At 45.5% G+C, this 15,400-nt stretch overlaps 2 long non-coding RNA genes across 2 annotated transcripts in view; one reads left to right on the top strand and one right to left on the bottom strand.

Moving 5' to 3' along the window:
- Positions 1-239: 239 nt before the first annotated feature.
- LOC129623014 (uncharacterized) overlaps positions 240-15,400 on the top strand; it is a 93,769-nt gene continuing 78,608 nt past the window's right edge. The window contains exon 1 of the long non-coding RNA XR_008700250.1: positions 240-591. This is a non-coding gene — a long non-coding RNA (uncharacterized LOC129623014). The remainder of the gene's footprint in view (positions 592-15,400) is intronic.
- Positions 521-2,323, bottom strand: LOC129623016 (uncharacterized). The gene is made up of 3 exons (XR_008700252.1): positions 2,027-2,323; positions 1,285-1,557; positions 521-620 (listed from the first exon to the last, which is right to left on the bottom strand). It is a non-coding gene; the product is annotated as an uncharacterized LOC129623016 (long non-coding RNA).

Here is a 15,400-nt window from a genome sequence, read left to right as displayed (position 1 = left end):
GTGACAGTTTTCTGGGAATTCAAGAGTAGTTCTTTTTCATGGGCCCTCCTTGGTTGGTTTTCAAGTTTGCCCTGAAGCATCTTCTGTCCAAATAGCGTTTCGCTGGCAGCAGTTCTACCTTCGTCCAGAAGATGGCGGGCGAGGCCAGCAAGCGAGCTTCGCAATGCAGCTAGGCGCCAGGCCTAGGCAGGTGACCCTTTTTTAACAAAAGATGCGGGCACCTGAAGCCTATTTGCCAACCCCATAAATGCGCATGGGCGACAAGAACTTCGGGATAGGTTCTGGGGCTGATCCCCGTGAAAAGGAGCCTTTTTGAAAGGGTGTTTCAGGGGGAACATGGCAGCAAGTGGTTAAAGGGCAGGTCCTCTAAAACTCCCCCTATGAATGGGGAAAACACTGTGGAAAATGAACTTCCTATAAAGCAGGCACAGCCCTCAAAGTCTCCGTGACTCAGGACGACGTGCTTTTTTGCCTCTTGAAGCTTACTTGCTTTGGAAATGGTTTCCGGCTCCCTGGCCACCTCCGCAGCTGACCGGAAGCTTCTCTTGGGTCACAATTCCTCCTTCTCACAGGTCTGCACACTCCAATCAGGTAAGAGAAGAGCTTCTGACTTGAGCTAACTGGGAAGTGGGGGCAAATGAACGAAATGGCAAAATGGGGAATTTCCAGCACAATGGGCATTTGCCAAATAGCTCTTTTGCAGGGCTGATGCGGCCTACCCACATCTCCTCCTATGAGTGCGCAGTGCTGGCGGAGGAAAGGCCAGCCGCCCCATGCGCCTGCCGGAGGAGCACAGGTGTGACCGTGGGAACCGTCTCCATCTTGCTAGGCCAGATACTAAGGCTGCAGCCACCCCCCTACCCCCCACCCCGCCACTTTCCTTCTGACCTAAATCTTCCCTGAGGCTGAGCTGGGCTCCCGGCCAGGGTGTCAGCTGTGGACAAAAGCGCCCTGTTTGGAAGGCTTGGCTACTGTGTTTTCCTATACAGCCCAACAAACTGTGTCCAACTCCCCCAAGTCAATGTGATAACGCAAAAAGATGCAAAAATGGCCGTGGCCTCCGGGCTGCCTTCCAGGAAACCAGAAACACTGCCCCCTCGTGTTTTTACCACAAGGCAATGGGCTTGTTTATAGGAAGAGGCCCCCTGCGCGGTCTCCGCCTCTGGCTGATCACGTGGCGGGTGCTGTGCTGGGTGCTTCCGCAAGCTGAGCTTGCCCTATTTTTTTCTGGCTGACTGGGGGAGCCGACCATTACTCACTGCTTCTCCCCCACCCTCCCCCTACCTCCTCCTTCTCCTTCCAGCTCCTCTGCCTCTGGCTTTGCAGGGGTCCCAGCAGAGGGCTGGAGTGGGCTGGAGACCAGGCGAGTTGTACTGCAACTACCCACTGCTGCGTGGACTTGGGGAGATGGCTCTTCCAGCTCTTCGCGTGCAGGCTCTGCTAACGTCAGTAATGACATATGCTCTGACTTGCCAGTTGTTTGCAGGCTGTGTTAGTATGGTTGGTGCACAGGACAAATCAGGTGTGCAGTCAGAATGGGCACCGCTCTCTGCAGACCTGGAAGGTGGAAGGAGGAGGGAAGGTGGAAAGGATGAGAGGGACTTAGTTCACATTATGGGGGAGGGAGTGCCAGGCTGGGGAAGTGGTGGGAACAATGGCACAATGACAGGAATCCATGGAACATTTCCTAGGAACAGTGGGGACGTCATTCTGGCTTAATCAAAAGCTCTGTGAATGTGTGTGTGTGTATACACACCCGTGCAAGTGTGCCCATAATAGGGACACGATTCTGGAAATTTGGTTGGCAGCCCAGTTATGGGGGGCCTTGAAGTTTCAGCTCATTACCTTGGGCAACATTGCAAGTTGATGAGCAAGGATCACATGCAAAGGAGTGTGAGGAAGAGAATGTGGCCATTTGTGTGAGGATTGGAGAGATCAACTGGAGGGACCCATTCTGGGGGCCCCTGTAAGTTCCAGGCTGGAGAGGATGGTGTGAGAGACCAGGATGGCACCCCAGGAGACATACATGAAAATCATCATGTAGGAAGGGTCAGCAGGACTTGACTGAGGTTAGGCCTCTGAGATGGGAGGCTGCTGGGACTGTGGAAGAAACCAGCGAGACTAGAGAAGAAAGCCTGGTGAGGGGAGAACAGTTCAACTTCAAAGGCACTCCACCCAAAGTGACTGATTGTGTTTGGCCAAATATAAGCCGTAACCGGTGAGAAGAAGCGTGAAAGCCCTCAACTTATGGGACTCCTCTAGCAGGCTCTCCTCACTCTTCTGGTCTCCTGGGCCTTTCAGAAAGTGCCTTCCACCCTGTGCCTACATCCTGACTTGGCTTCTAGCTACCAGTCAGCTGAAGAAATGGGAGGCAGATCTTGGCCTAAATGGAAAGATCCAGGCTGTACCTGGGCTTCGCTTCACTGGGGGCTGCTGTTCCTCTTCCTGCTGAACCAGATTCAGCTGTTTTTGCTGGATAAGTTGACAGCTGAACCTCATCTGGCAGGCTTTGTTTTGGGAATGGAGACCAGGAGTTCTGCCTAAGAAGCGGGGAGAGAAACAAAGGTGGTAGATTCTTTTCTGGAAGGGCAAAAGGTAGCTGGAGGCGTTTTATCCCTCAATTCAGAGTCATTCAGACAGCTGCTCCTATGATTGATGGAGATGTTTATTTGCCGCAGTTTTCTTGGAATCGCTGATCTCTAGTAAATGCTCAGTGGCCTGCAGGAGAACACTGCTAGCATTGTGAGGTGTGCGTTTTCATTCTAACGGAGTTGCAGATGCAGGCAAGACATGATTAAATATAGAACTGGCAGGAGCAGATAGGTGTAAGTGCCCACAAAAAGGAGTTGGGTGGGGGAGGGAGCACCTGGCTCTGTGGCTCACCAGCCCCTTCCTCCCTCTAGACTTCAGTTTTCTCACCTGTCAAGTTGAGGGTATTGGGCTGGAGGACCTCCAAGTTCCTTCTGTACCCGGAGATTCTACAGTTTATTTTGTGTCGTGGTCCTAGCCTGGACGTGGGTTCTGTGGGCAGTGGTGAAGAAAAACACCCAGACTTTGGCATCTGGAAAAGGCCACCTCAGAATTGGCTCTCGTGGGCCTCTCGAGAGCTTTTGAATCCGTCTTGGTCAGCTGAACAGAATTCTGGTCTTGTGTGGGCCAGTGTCGGTTTTCACATTGTCTGCAGTTTGGCTCCTATCACAAACTGGTTGTAAGAAGTAACTTTTATGAGAAATGAGCAAAGATTAATTTTCAGAAAATTTTGAAAGCAATTAAACCGTTTTCTTCAAAGGGAATTTTATGTGGACTTGAGATAGGACAGATAAAACTCTGGCTATTCTGGGAGAGGGGCCCGAGAGTCCCCGGGCTCCTCTGTGAACCTGCAGGCTCTGGAGCACAGTTTGAAAGTGACCAGCCTGAGAGTCAGACAGTCTAATGACAGCTATGTGGACAAGTGAGGTCCCTGATTCCATGTCCATGTCATACTTTTGATTTTAGCAAAGGCAACTTAAGGACCAGCACATGAATGCCTCCTCTGTGTCTGCTGTGAGGTTTCTGGTGAAGACACTGCATGCTGGTTCATGCAGTGTCCTCCACGGAATGCCCCCATGGGAGAAATTTCCCTCAGCAGTTTGTATGAGGAAAAACTTTCTTTTCCTAGGGACTAAAATGCCCTTTGGGTCTTTGTTTGAAAACAAACAACCAATGAGCAAACACTGTCTCTCCTGAGAGGAACTTTTCCATAATAAGATGTGTATCCCTTAATACGATGTGTGATTTCCTTTGTGCTGTGTGGTAGATGCCGCGTGTTGTCACTTGGTGTCCATCTCAAGCTCGTATGTGTCTTCCTGTGCCTCAGAGACTGTAAAATTAAAAACACCGTTTCCCAGGTTCCCCTGCTCCTAGGATTCTAGATTTACGTTTATTTCCACTGTTAGATGGTCTAATGTAGTATGTGGAGGCAGAAGTGAAGGGAGGTCATTTTCATGCTGCGCTGGCTCTTGCTGGTGACCCGGGTGATCCTGGGTGTGAGAGTTCCTGCACTCATGACCTCATGTCCGGTCACTAGCTCCATGGGTGTTGGTGGGCTGGCAGTGCCTCCCAGATTTTGAAACTGGAGTCATGGCAGTGTGCTCTTGATTTCAATGATTCTCTGTGTTGAGATTTGATTCTCTGCCATCCTGATTATGGCAGAGGTGGCAGCTCCCCTGATGGGCCGGTTCAGATCACTATTTCTGATGGCCTAGCCTAGAGCTCTCTTCTCACACTCTTTCCACGATCCATTCTGTAAGCACTGAATCCCCTATGTTACAACATGTTTCCTTAACAAGCAAGAGTGATTTCTGTTCCCTGTACTTGAACCCTGACTAAATGTTCCATGGTTGTCAGGATGCTTAAATCCAGGTTTTGTTGCTTCCTGTTGAAGATTGAAGGGTCTTTGAACCTCAGTTTTCACATCTGAAGCCCTATGGTAGTAATAATCTTTTTATTTGTGTTGTAATTGTTTCCATGTATCTCTCACCATTGACTCCTGCCTCCCTCCGTGACTAAGAGCTGTTTGAGGTTTTACAGCTTACCAAGCCCTTTCTCCTTTTATGTCTTGACTCTTATAACTACCATGGGAGGTCAAAGGGAGGGTTTATTATAATCATCAATGCAAGCCCACAAGGTAATTGGCATGGTGGAGTCATGCACATAATATGGCTGAAGAATGAGTGGAATCCTCTGGGTTGCTCAGAGGAATTGGACAAGGCTTTAGGAGGACACAGCACCTGAAATGTGAAGAACGTGATGTCTAAAGAAAGGCAGGGTGAGGGAAGAGCATGTGCACAGGCTTGGAAGCCTGCACAGGCGTGCATGTTCAGAGGAGGATGCAAGCGTGAGTTTAGGATGGTTTGAGTGGACAGTGGGAGGGCTATGATATGACAGGGACTGGGAGTCCTGCCTGCGGGAGTTTGTTTTCCCCTGTAGATGGCCAAGGGGCAGGAAGCAACCTGAATGATCATACTGAGGCTGGAAAGGGCTGGAGGGGCAAGTTTAGAAGCAGAAAGAGTGAGCAGCCTATGATGGCAGTTCAAGGAATAGGTGACCAGAGATGGTGCTGGGGGTGGGAACAAGGGTATTGGATGTGGAGGGCGAAAGGGACAGGGAGTGATCTAGGATGACTCCTGGGTCTCTGGTTTGGACACCTGGATGAGTGGTGCTCACTGAGAAAGGGAGCTTGGGAAAAGGAGCAGGTTTGGACTTACTGAGTCTCAGATTATCTGGTAACCAGATGCTTTACATGGGTCTGAAGCTGGAGAGAGGTCTGTCTGGAGGAGTAAGTTTTAGATCATGTTCTAGTGGTGGTTGAAACCTCGAGTAGATGAGGTTTAGGGAGAATGTGAAGACTGGGGAGAAAGGAAGATTGAGGACCATCACTGCTTAAAGAAAGAGAAACTTGGAAACAGGAGTAGAGAAAGATATAGAAGGAAAATTAGAGGAGGAGAGAGAGGTTCGGGGAGATGAATGTGGGCACAGTGTTAGAATTACGGGGGTATCCACACAGGTGGAACTCGGAATGTTTCCTTTGGATCACTGGTGAACATGGTAATTCAGTTCAGTTTCAACAAATATATATTGAATACCTACTATGCTATTCCTAGAATGTGGGATTTTTCAGCAAATAATTCCATTCTAGTGAGGGGAGACAGCTAATAAAGAACGAACAAGTATTTTTAAAGCATGCTAGAAGGGTGTATAAGTGCTATAGATAAAAAAAATCAGACATATTAAGAGGAAAACCAGGAATGTTGGGTAGGGGTTGTGATTTTTAATCTGGTGGTTACATGTGAGCAAAGACTTGAAAGTGATGAGACCACATGAATATCTGGGCAAAAGCTTGTCAGGCAGAAAGCATAGCCAGTGACAGGGCCTCAGGGTGGAATCTGCCTGGAATAGCAAGGAAGCCAGCATGACTAGAGGTGAGTGAAGGAGAGAAAACAGTAGGAGATAACACCAAGGAGGTAAGGGGTGGAGTGGAAGCAACCCTTCTAGGGCTTGGCAGACCCTTGGAAGGACTTTGACTTTGGGTAGCAATGGAATGTTTTGAGGCAAGAAATGATATGGTATGCTGCTGCTGCTAAGTCCCTTCAGTCGTGTCCGACTCTGTGCAACCCCATAGACAGCAGCCCACCAGGCTCCCCCGTCCCTGGGATTCTCCAGGCAAAAACACTGGAGTGGGTTGCCATTTCCTTCTCCAATGCATGAAAGTGAAAAGTGAAAATGAAGTTGCTCAGTTGTGTCTGACTCTTCCCGACTCCATGGACTGCAGCCCACCAGGCTCCTCCACCCATGGGGTTTTCCAAGCAAGAGTACTGGAGTGGGGTGCCATTGTCTTCTCCGATGATATGGTATAGCTTATGCTATAAAAATACAGATTATTCTGGCTACTGCATTGAAGATCAGCTATAGGTGGGGGTGGGGAGCTGCAGGAAGACCTGCTATTGGAGTAATCCAGGCAAGAGGAGGTGATATCTTGAGTTAGGATGGTGGAGATAGTCAGAAGTGTCAAATTATGGATCTGTTTTGTTTTGTTTGTTTTTTTTCCCCTTTTTAGTCCCCTCAGACTAAACTTTTTATTTTGTGCTGGGATATATCCGATTTGGATCTGTTTTGAAGATACACACTACAGAATTCCTGGTGGATTGGGATGTAGGGTATGAGAGAAAGGAGAAGAGGAGTGTTCTGAGTTTCTTAGCTTGAGCAACTGGAAGGATGGCATTACCCTCAGCTGAGCTGGTGAGGATTGTGAGTGAAGAAGGTTTGGGTTCAGATATGAGAAGTCTGGTTTTGGACATGTTGAGTTTGAGCTGTCCCTGAGGTACCTGAGTGTAGATATTGACTAGATAATTTCAGGGGCATGGGAAGGGTGGACTCCAGATTGTCTGTATTGAGGAGTGGATTGGAAGTGAGAAAGTGGAGACTGTGCTATAAGCTTGGAAGGAAGGTATACTGTATGACTGCTTAGTGAATGTGAGAGGGAAGGGATCGATTGGGAGAATTTTTTTTTTCAAAGGAGAAGCATGAGCTTGTTTACAGGAAGAAAAAACAAGGAATTCATAGGCTGACAAGTACAGAAGGGAAATTGTTCCTAATGGAGCCAAGGCCTTGAGGAAGTCGATGATAATGGATATATCTGAACATCCGGAATGTCTTGTTTTCTGAAGAAGGGCCATGTGAAAGGTAGACCTAGACAGTTTTCTAGGTAGTGGCAGTGGAGGGGCAAAAAGTTGAGAGATTTCAATTGATGTCTCTCTGAGATAAGAATTAGGGTCAACTAAAAGAGAAGGGAACTGAGGATGGAAGTTGAGGAAAAACACAAAGGTTAGAAACCTTGAGGGGAGTGGGAGAAGTTGAGTGGCTGCGAGCGGTGAGGGTGCAGCTGATGCTGGGAATTTGTGGAGCACAGTTCTTCATTGCAGTGAGCTCTTCTCTAGCAGTCCTGAAAGTAGTCATGGTAAAGAAGGCAGAGATTTAGGTTAACCCAGGTTTAGGAGTTTATGGGGTAGATGTGATAGAAAGACAAGCAGATGATAGCGCTGGAGCGAGAGAACAATGGAAGCGAAACTATGTAGAGAGGCAGGAAGTGAGGTCAGGAGCTGCTGACAGAAGTGGAGAGCCAGGTAGAGTTAGGAGCTCAGAGGTCAAGATGAGGTCAGAGAGTAGGTGTAGTGGGAGGACCTGAGTGAGAGCTAGAGAAATCAAAGATGTGAGAGTGGATTATTAAGGTTAAGACTGTAAGGATGAAGTGGTTTTGGGTGGTTGTAATATAGGAGGTGGGACCAAGGATGGGCAGCCCAATATGGAAAGGAGGTGAAGGTCCCTGGAGCTGAGAATGTGAAGGACCTGGAGACTGGGATGCTAGCTATTTGCGTGGATGCAAAATTCCCGAGATGATGCCAGGAATTAGGGTGAAAAGGAAATCAGTGGGTCTGGATGATCAACTCCTCGATCTCAGTTCAGTTCAGTCGCTCAGTCGTGTCCGACTCTTTGCGACCTCATGAATCGCAGCATGCCAGGCCTCCCTGTCCATCACCAACTCCCGGAGTTTACTCAAACTTATGTCCATTGAGTCAGTGATGCCATCCAGCCATCTCATCCTCTGTCGTCCCCTTTTCCTCCTGCCCCCAATCCCTCCAGCATCAGAGTCTTTTCCAGTGAGTCAACTCTTTGCATCAGGTGGCCAAAGTATTGGAGCTTCAGCATCAGTCCTTCCAAAGAACACCTAGGACTGATCTCCTTTAGAATGGACTGGTTGGATCTCCTTGCAGTCCAAGGAACTCTCAAGAGTTTTCTCCAACACCACAGTTCAAAAGCATCAATTCTTTGGCTCTCAGCTTTCTTCACAGTCCAACTCTCACATCCATACATGACCACCGGAAAAACCATAGCCTTGACTAGATGGACTTTTGTTGGCAAAGTAATGTCTCTGCTTTTGAATATGCTATCTGGGTTGGTCATAACTTTCCTTCCAAGGAGTAAGCATCTTTTAATTTCATGGCTGCAGTCACCATATGCAGTGATTTTGGAGCCCAGAAAAATAAAGTCTGACACTGTTTCCACTGTTGCCCCATCTAGTTCCCATGAAGTGATGGGACCGGATGCCATGCTCTTAGTTTTCTGAATGTTGAGCTTTAAGCCAACTTTTTCACTCTCCTCTTTCACTTTCATCAAGAGGCTTTTTAGTTCCTCTTCCTTTTCTGCCATAAGGGTGGTGTCATCTGCATATCTGAGGTTATTGATATTTCTCCCGGCAATCTTGATTCCAGCTTGTGCTTCTTCCAGCCCAGCGTTTCTCATGATGTACTCTGCATATAAGTTAAATAAGCAGAGTGACAATATACAGCCTTGATGTACTCCTTTTCCTATTTGGAACCAGTCTGTTGTTCCATGTCCAGTTCTAACTGTTGCTTCCTGACCTGCATATAGGTTTCTCAAGAGGCAGGTCAGGTGGTCTGGTATTCCCATCTCTTTCAGAATTTTCCACAGTTTATTGTGATCCACACAGTCAATCTAAGTTGGGGAGAATTCAGGCAGCTCCTAGAGAATCATGATAATAGGCAGTTGGGGACAATGAGATGGTTGGCTTAGCCGTGAAGAAGGGAGGAGATTTTTCCCAAAAGCTGAACAAGAATGGCCTGGTAAGTTCACTCCTCTTTCTGAGATTCCTCTGGATATTTTTTGCACCTCTATGATAGCCTGTACTTCATTTGGCTGCCTCCTACTGCTGACCTTTTTCAGTCTTCTTCTTTTTCAATAGTGTTAGACCCTTGAGGGAAGGTATGATGTATTCTCATATTGGAGGTACTTAATAGTACCTCCATTTAGAAATGGAAAATTGGCCAGATTGTGACTGGTGTTGTTTATGTTACTTGAAACAAATACAAAAATGCTTCATTTTCTGTCCATCAGTGTGTTTTCAACACAAAAACCCCATGCCCTAAACTCAAGGTCAGGATGGCTGGCCTCACATGGAAGATACAAGAGATATGAGATTCCCATATGTGTCACCTCCTGGGACCTTGTGTCTGGAAGTGTCTCTGAAACCCAAGTGTGCTCAGGCTCCTGGTGACCTGACAACTGATGGGGAAACACAAGGAACTGGAAAAGATGCCAAGCCCAGAAGTGGCTGCTGGAAACTGAAAACTCTACCAGAAGATCAGTTGTACAATGAACAGCAAACTACTCAAAGGAAAATATTTAATTTAAGGTGGGGCTTTATTTTCCTCATATCAGAATAATACGGACTTTGGATCAAAGCCTCTGGGACTAATGACAAAAAAATCAAATTAAGTGTAATTATATGCCACTCAAAGACTCCTGGGAAGCCATTCAAATATGCAAGTGTGCTGTGTGAAAGGTGGTGTTGGTTATTCCTGATTGAGAAAGGCAAGCTGAAGAGGAGGTGGGCTGAGTGGAGGTAATTTCATTTGATAAACTCAATTACCACTTCTCTGCGACTGTAATGGGTTCTGCTTAAACAATGGAAAAATGATTAGGTGTTTTACCCCTTTGATGATCCAAGTGAATAAAAGAAATAACTAAGTTTCTAGAACCTGGCAACTTTAAGGCAAGACCAGATCCTAAATTGTGAAAGATACTACAGATGCATTAAAAAGTATTGGACTGACCCATTTAGCTCCCTAGTGGTAGCACATGTTTGAATGCCGGGGGCAGAGGAGTTTGGTTGCCCCCTGAAGGCAGGTACCATGCTTAATACTCTTTAGTATCCTTTTATCCTTGGCACAGACAGTGGCCATAGTCAGTTTGGGGAATGTTCTGTTTTGCTGTTTTTCTGATGCAGTTGGCTACCTAGTTTTCTCCTTAGAATAGTTGTAAAAGGCAGTTTTATTTCCCACCATGATTCCATGTTAGCCCTTAGTGACTTAGGTTTCCATGTCTGCGGGGAAAAGCAAATTGAGTGACTCTGTTCAAGGGGGCAATAAAATGATGCATAATAATTTCATTTGATTAAATTAGCAAACAAAATCATAAGTTTTGCTAAAAACTAGTTATGAGTTGAGTTGGATTCGCCATATTCTTTTCATATCACTATGCATGCTAACAAATGTTTGGCCTCCTCAAGTTTTAGCTCCTGTCTTTGTCCTAACAACCTTTGGTCCCACATGCCCAGCAGTTTCCTGACTGTCCCACAGACACTTCAGATTCACTCCTTCTCTCCACCCAGTCTCCTGCTCCCCTCCCCAGATCCGCTGCCCAGCTCCTTGCAGTAGCCTCGCTTGTTGGTTCTTTCTCAAGCGCAGCGCACCTCTCCCAACTTTCCTTTAACTCTGTCCTCTCTTCTCCAACTCCAGGAATACAGCCGTAACTCAGGTATTTGTTACCCATCACTTGCATGGGGGCAGCCGTTTCTCAGCTGGTTTCCCAGACTGTCTTCCTGCTGGCCCATCCTCTGTATTGTTGCTGGAATACTCTTTGAAAGCAAAAGGCAAATAAAACCAAACCTAACGGGATCCTACTGCCCTTGGCGTGGTTCTGGAAGGCACAGTCGCTGTATTAAGAGGCCTGATTTGAACCCCAGCTGTACCACTTCCTGGCTGTGAACCTTAGTTGCCTCACTGGTAAAACTAGGACTAAAAATAATCCCTACTTCAGAGGGTTATGGTGACAGTTCAGTGAGCAGACCAGTAAAGAGCCATGCCTGGTACAGAGTTAGTGTCCAATAAGGGCTAGTTATCTTTAGCCTTATGAAAACCCTTCAGTGTCTGCCCCCAGCTCACAGCAAGTTTTCACACTGTGCTTTAGGAGGGCTGGGGTTTGTGGTGTCTGTGAATTTTTTGTTATTCTGGAGGAAGGAGGGAGCATTAACACACAAAAGATTATTCAGGGTTTACTTTCATTTCAAAATTTACATTTACACTTTAGACCGAAAACACTAGTTTTCCACTGGGCTTTTAAGTTTAACCTGCAAATTTCATAATTAGTCTAGCAGATATTTAGAATCGTGTTGAAGGGGGCCCATATAACATCCTCTAAAATATTCAAAATGCCTTTAAAATTCAAATTCTATTAAGTGCTGCAACTATCCAATTAACACTATCTTTTAAGATATTTTGTAATTTTTAAAATATGTGAAATTAAACATACAAATAAGGTCATTTCCAATATTATTTTCAAAAAATTCCTGATATTCTTTATAGACCTAATGCATCTTAGAATTTTCAACTTAAAATCATTAGTCTAAAAGTAATACACATTATAAACTAGAATCAGAAGTCTAATTTGCTAGATACTGTAATACGTAAATCCTCTTAAACATTACATGGACTTGAATATATGGACTTAAACATTATATGGACTTAGACTAACACATATTTTTTCTCAATTTAACATTTTACCTTATGGATTTGATTTATTTATTTCTATACTTACTTAATTTTGGGTTTCCCTGGTAGCTCAGCTGGTCAAGAATCCACCTGCAATGCAGGGTACCCCAGTTCGATTCCTAGGTTGGGAAGTTTCCCTGGAGAAGGGATAGACTACCTACTCCAGTATTCTTGGGCTTGTATGTTACCTTAAAGAATCTATCTGAAATGCTGGAGACCCTGGTTCGATTCCTGGGTTGGGAAGTTCCCCTGGAGAAGGGATAGGCTACCCTATCCCTGTATTCTTGGGCTTCCCTGGTGGCTTAGATGGTAAAGAATCCACCTGCAATGTGGGAGACCTGGGTTCCATCCCTGGGTTGGGAAGGTCCCCTGGAGGAGGACATGGCAACCCACTCCAGTATTCTTGCCTGGAGAATTCCATGGGCAGAGGAGCCTGGTGGGCTATAGTCCATGGGATTGCAAAGAATTGGGTGCAACTAAACACAGCACATATTTAATTTTATTATTAATAAAATTTTTTTTGGCCATGCCGCTTGGCTTGTGGGAGCTTAGTTCCCTGGCCAGGATTCGAACCTATGATGGGACATGGGCACGCATGGTGCTGCTGTGGTCATGGCAGCTGCTGGCCAGCTTTGGACCTTGAGAAATCCTGGTGACCAGAGCACCCTGGCAGCAAGGAGTCTGAGATGAGTGAAAGTCGATTCTTTCTTTCCCAGGCCATCTATTTGTGCACATTTGAACCATTTTCCACACTCAGATCAACCCAAGCCTTGAGATTCTGGGTCACCTGTATGGATCCAAATGTTACAAGGGAAATGATGTCATTTAATTCTCTTGCAGTTAGATCTTCTGGGCCCAGGCAGAGGACGTGTTTATTTTGGAAAGGGACAAACTTTCACCCACTTGAATTCCTTTGCCTCCAAAATTAGTGTTAGGGGATGACCACAGGCTTTCCATATTTCTTACCCTTTGTCTTGCCAAACAGATTGTAAATGCCCCCAGGGCCGCCTTTGACTTCTGTGTCCCTGGGAAAGTCCGCCTCCACAGGAGGTTCGGAGGAGCTCTCAGAAACCTCTAGGACTGAGAGACTGTTCTAGATCTTTTCTGACTTGTGTGACTTAGGAAGGTAATTTAACCTCTTGTATGTTTCCCATTCTTAAATGGGGGTTACACACATTAACTGCTTTCTAAGAGTACTATTATTATAAATTTGAAATGAGCTAGGATTTCAGTAAAACCATGCATTTATTTATTTTAAAAAATTATTGTTTTTTGGCTGTGCTGCACAGCTTGCAGGATCTTAATTCCCCAACTAGGGGTTGAATCTGTGCCCCATGCAGTGGAATTGCAGAGTCTTAACCACGGGACCACCAGGGAAGTCCCTATACTTAATTTTTAATCTCCTAGTGTTAGGGTTAGGTCACCTGGTGGCTCAAATGGTAACGTGTCTGTCTATCAATGTGGGAGACCTGGGTTGGAGACCTGGGTTGGATCCCTGGGTCGGGAAGATTCCCTGGAGAAGGAAATGGCAACCTACTCCAGTACTCTTGCCTAGAAAATCCCATGGACGGAGGAGCCTGGTGCAGGCTACTGTCCATGGGGTCACAAAGAATCAGACATGACTGAGCGACTTCACTTCAGTGTTAGGGTTGGGAAGATCCCTTGAAGGAGGGCATGGCAATCCACTCCAGTATGCTTGTCTGTAGAATCCCCATGGACAGAGGGGCCTGGTGGGCTACAGTCCCTGGGGTCGCAAACAGCTGGACATGACTGAGTGACTAAGGACACACAGTGTTAGAAAGGAACTTATCCAATTGTATTATTTGTATTGTTGTATTATTTTAATTTGAGTGACTCAGGGCTTCTGACACAAGTTTCTCATCAATCATAGAAAACCCTGGCCAGGCCACAGGGCTTGATTCTTGCCCGTGATCCTGGAACACAGTTCTGTTCCCTGACCTTCAACTGGGCACTGTAAGCCCATTCCTCTACATCTAATAGCAAGTTACACATTGCCTAATTTTTGTGACAGTTTATTACTTTGCCAAGGTTACAACAAACTCTGCCACTCATTCTGTTAAAGTTTGCATTTTTAGACTTACTTGACATGTTTGAATGAATTTTGCTCCTGGCTCTTTGTGCAAAATAACTTTATAACCTCTTTGAATTTTATCATCTAATTTAGGAGCCAGTAAACCTTTTTATCCCCTGCATTTTCCACTCTGGCATGGCTTCCACTAGAGCAGAGAGTAAAATGACCCACAGTCCTGACTGCCACTTCTGCCCAATATGGAATAACAGGAACTAGATTGATCCTCCTGCCTGAAATTCCTTAAAAAACAAACAAACAAACAAAAAACCCAGACAAAATACATGAAACTATACCTCTCAAGACTTTGGATATTGGGCAACAAAGAACAATAATCCTTGAAGGACTGATAAATGAGTAAATCCTATAATTTCCCCACCTTACTGCCTGGGAAAAAATTTCAGGCTGTGGATTAGGGAAGGGGAAACCTAGAAACTGTCAGTCTTGAGTTAAGGAGATAAAATTGAAGTCTGGGGAGGCCAAGATGGCTAGACTTTTTGGAACAGTAACCAGAAGACAACTGCCCACCGTTCCAGAGCTCTATCGAGGGCCCCCCTCAAATATGCTGTTGAGTATTGATCAAGGCATGTATGTGAGGAAACTCCCTGAGGCCTGGGAAAGAACCACCTGAAGGTTTAGAGGATCAGACCAGCACCAGACATCACATGTAGTCAAGCATAGTGCTTAGTCCCAGTGGCCAGCTAGAAACCCTGTAACTTACAGGGTATAGGTTAGAGTAACTGAGAAGGGTTTTCCCTTGGTAATGAGGAAAATGAACCCTAGACAAATTGCAGTTCTGGTTCATAAAGGAAAGGCCTGAATGAATCAATGTTTCCAAGTGACTCCATCTTAGAACAAAGCTTGAAAATTTTTGTAAGAATACAAAATATTCAGTACCCAGCAAGACAGCATTCACAATGCCTGGCATCCAATCAAAATTTTCTAGGTGTGCAAAAGAAGCAAATGAAAATACAGCACATAACTGGTAAGATCAATCAATTGAAGCTGAAAAAAAAATGATATGGATGATAGACCTTGTGAACAAAAGTTAAAACATTTACTGTAACAATATCCAGTATGTTAAAAAGCTACATAAAAGGTGGAACATAAGTAGACACATGGAAAATATATCAGGAAAGACTTGGATTGAACTGCTAGAGGTGAAAACTGTAATGTCTAAGGTGAATAATACACTAGATGGAATTAATGGCAGGTTATAAATTATAGAAGAAAAAATGAGCTTGAGACAATAATGGAAACTATTCAAAATGAAACAGCGGGCAAAAAGACTAGAAATGAGAAAAGAAAGGACAGAATCAGAAGGACAACTTCAAGAGTCAGTTATACATGCACTTAGTATAGTGCAAAGAAACATGAACAGTAGAAACGAATGCACATGATCACCAAATTGCTTACTACCTATGGC

The sequence above is a fragment of the Bubalus kerabau genome, chromosome 11 (assembly GCF_029407905.1).
Source record: "Bubalus kerabau isolate K-KA32 ecotype Philippines breed swamp buffalo chromosome 11, PCC_UOA_SB_1v2, whole genome shotgun sequence".
NCBI lineage: Eukaryota > Metazoa > Chordata > Mammalia > Artiodactyla > Bovidae > Bubalus > Bubalus kerabau.
This window is presented reverse-complemented; position numbering and strand designations above follow the sequence as displayed.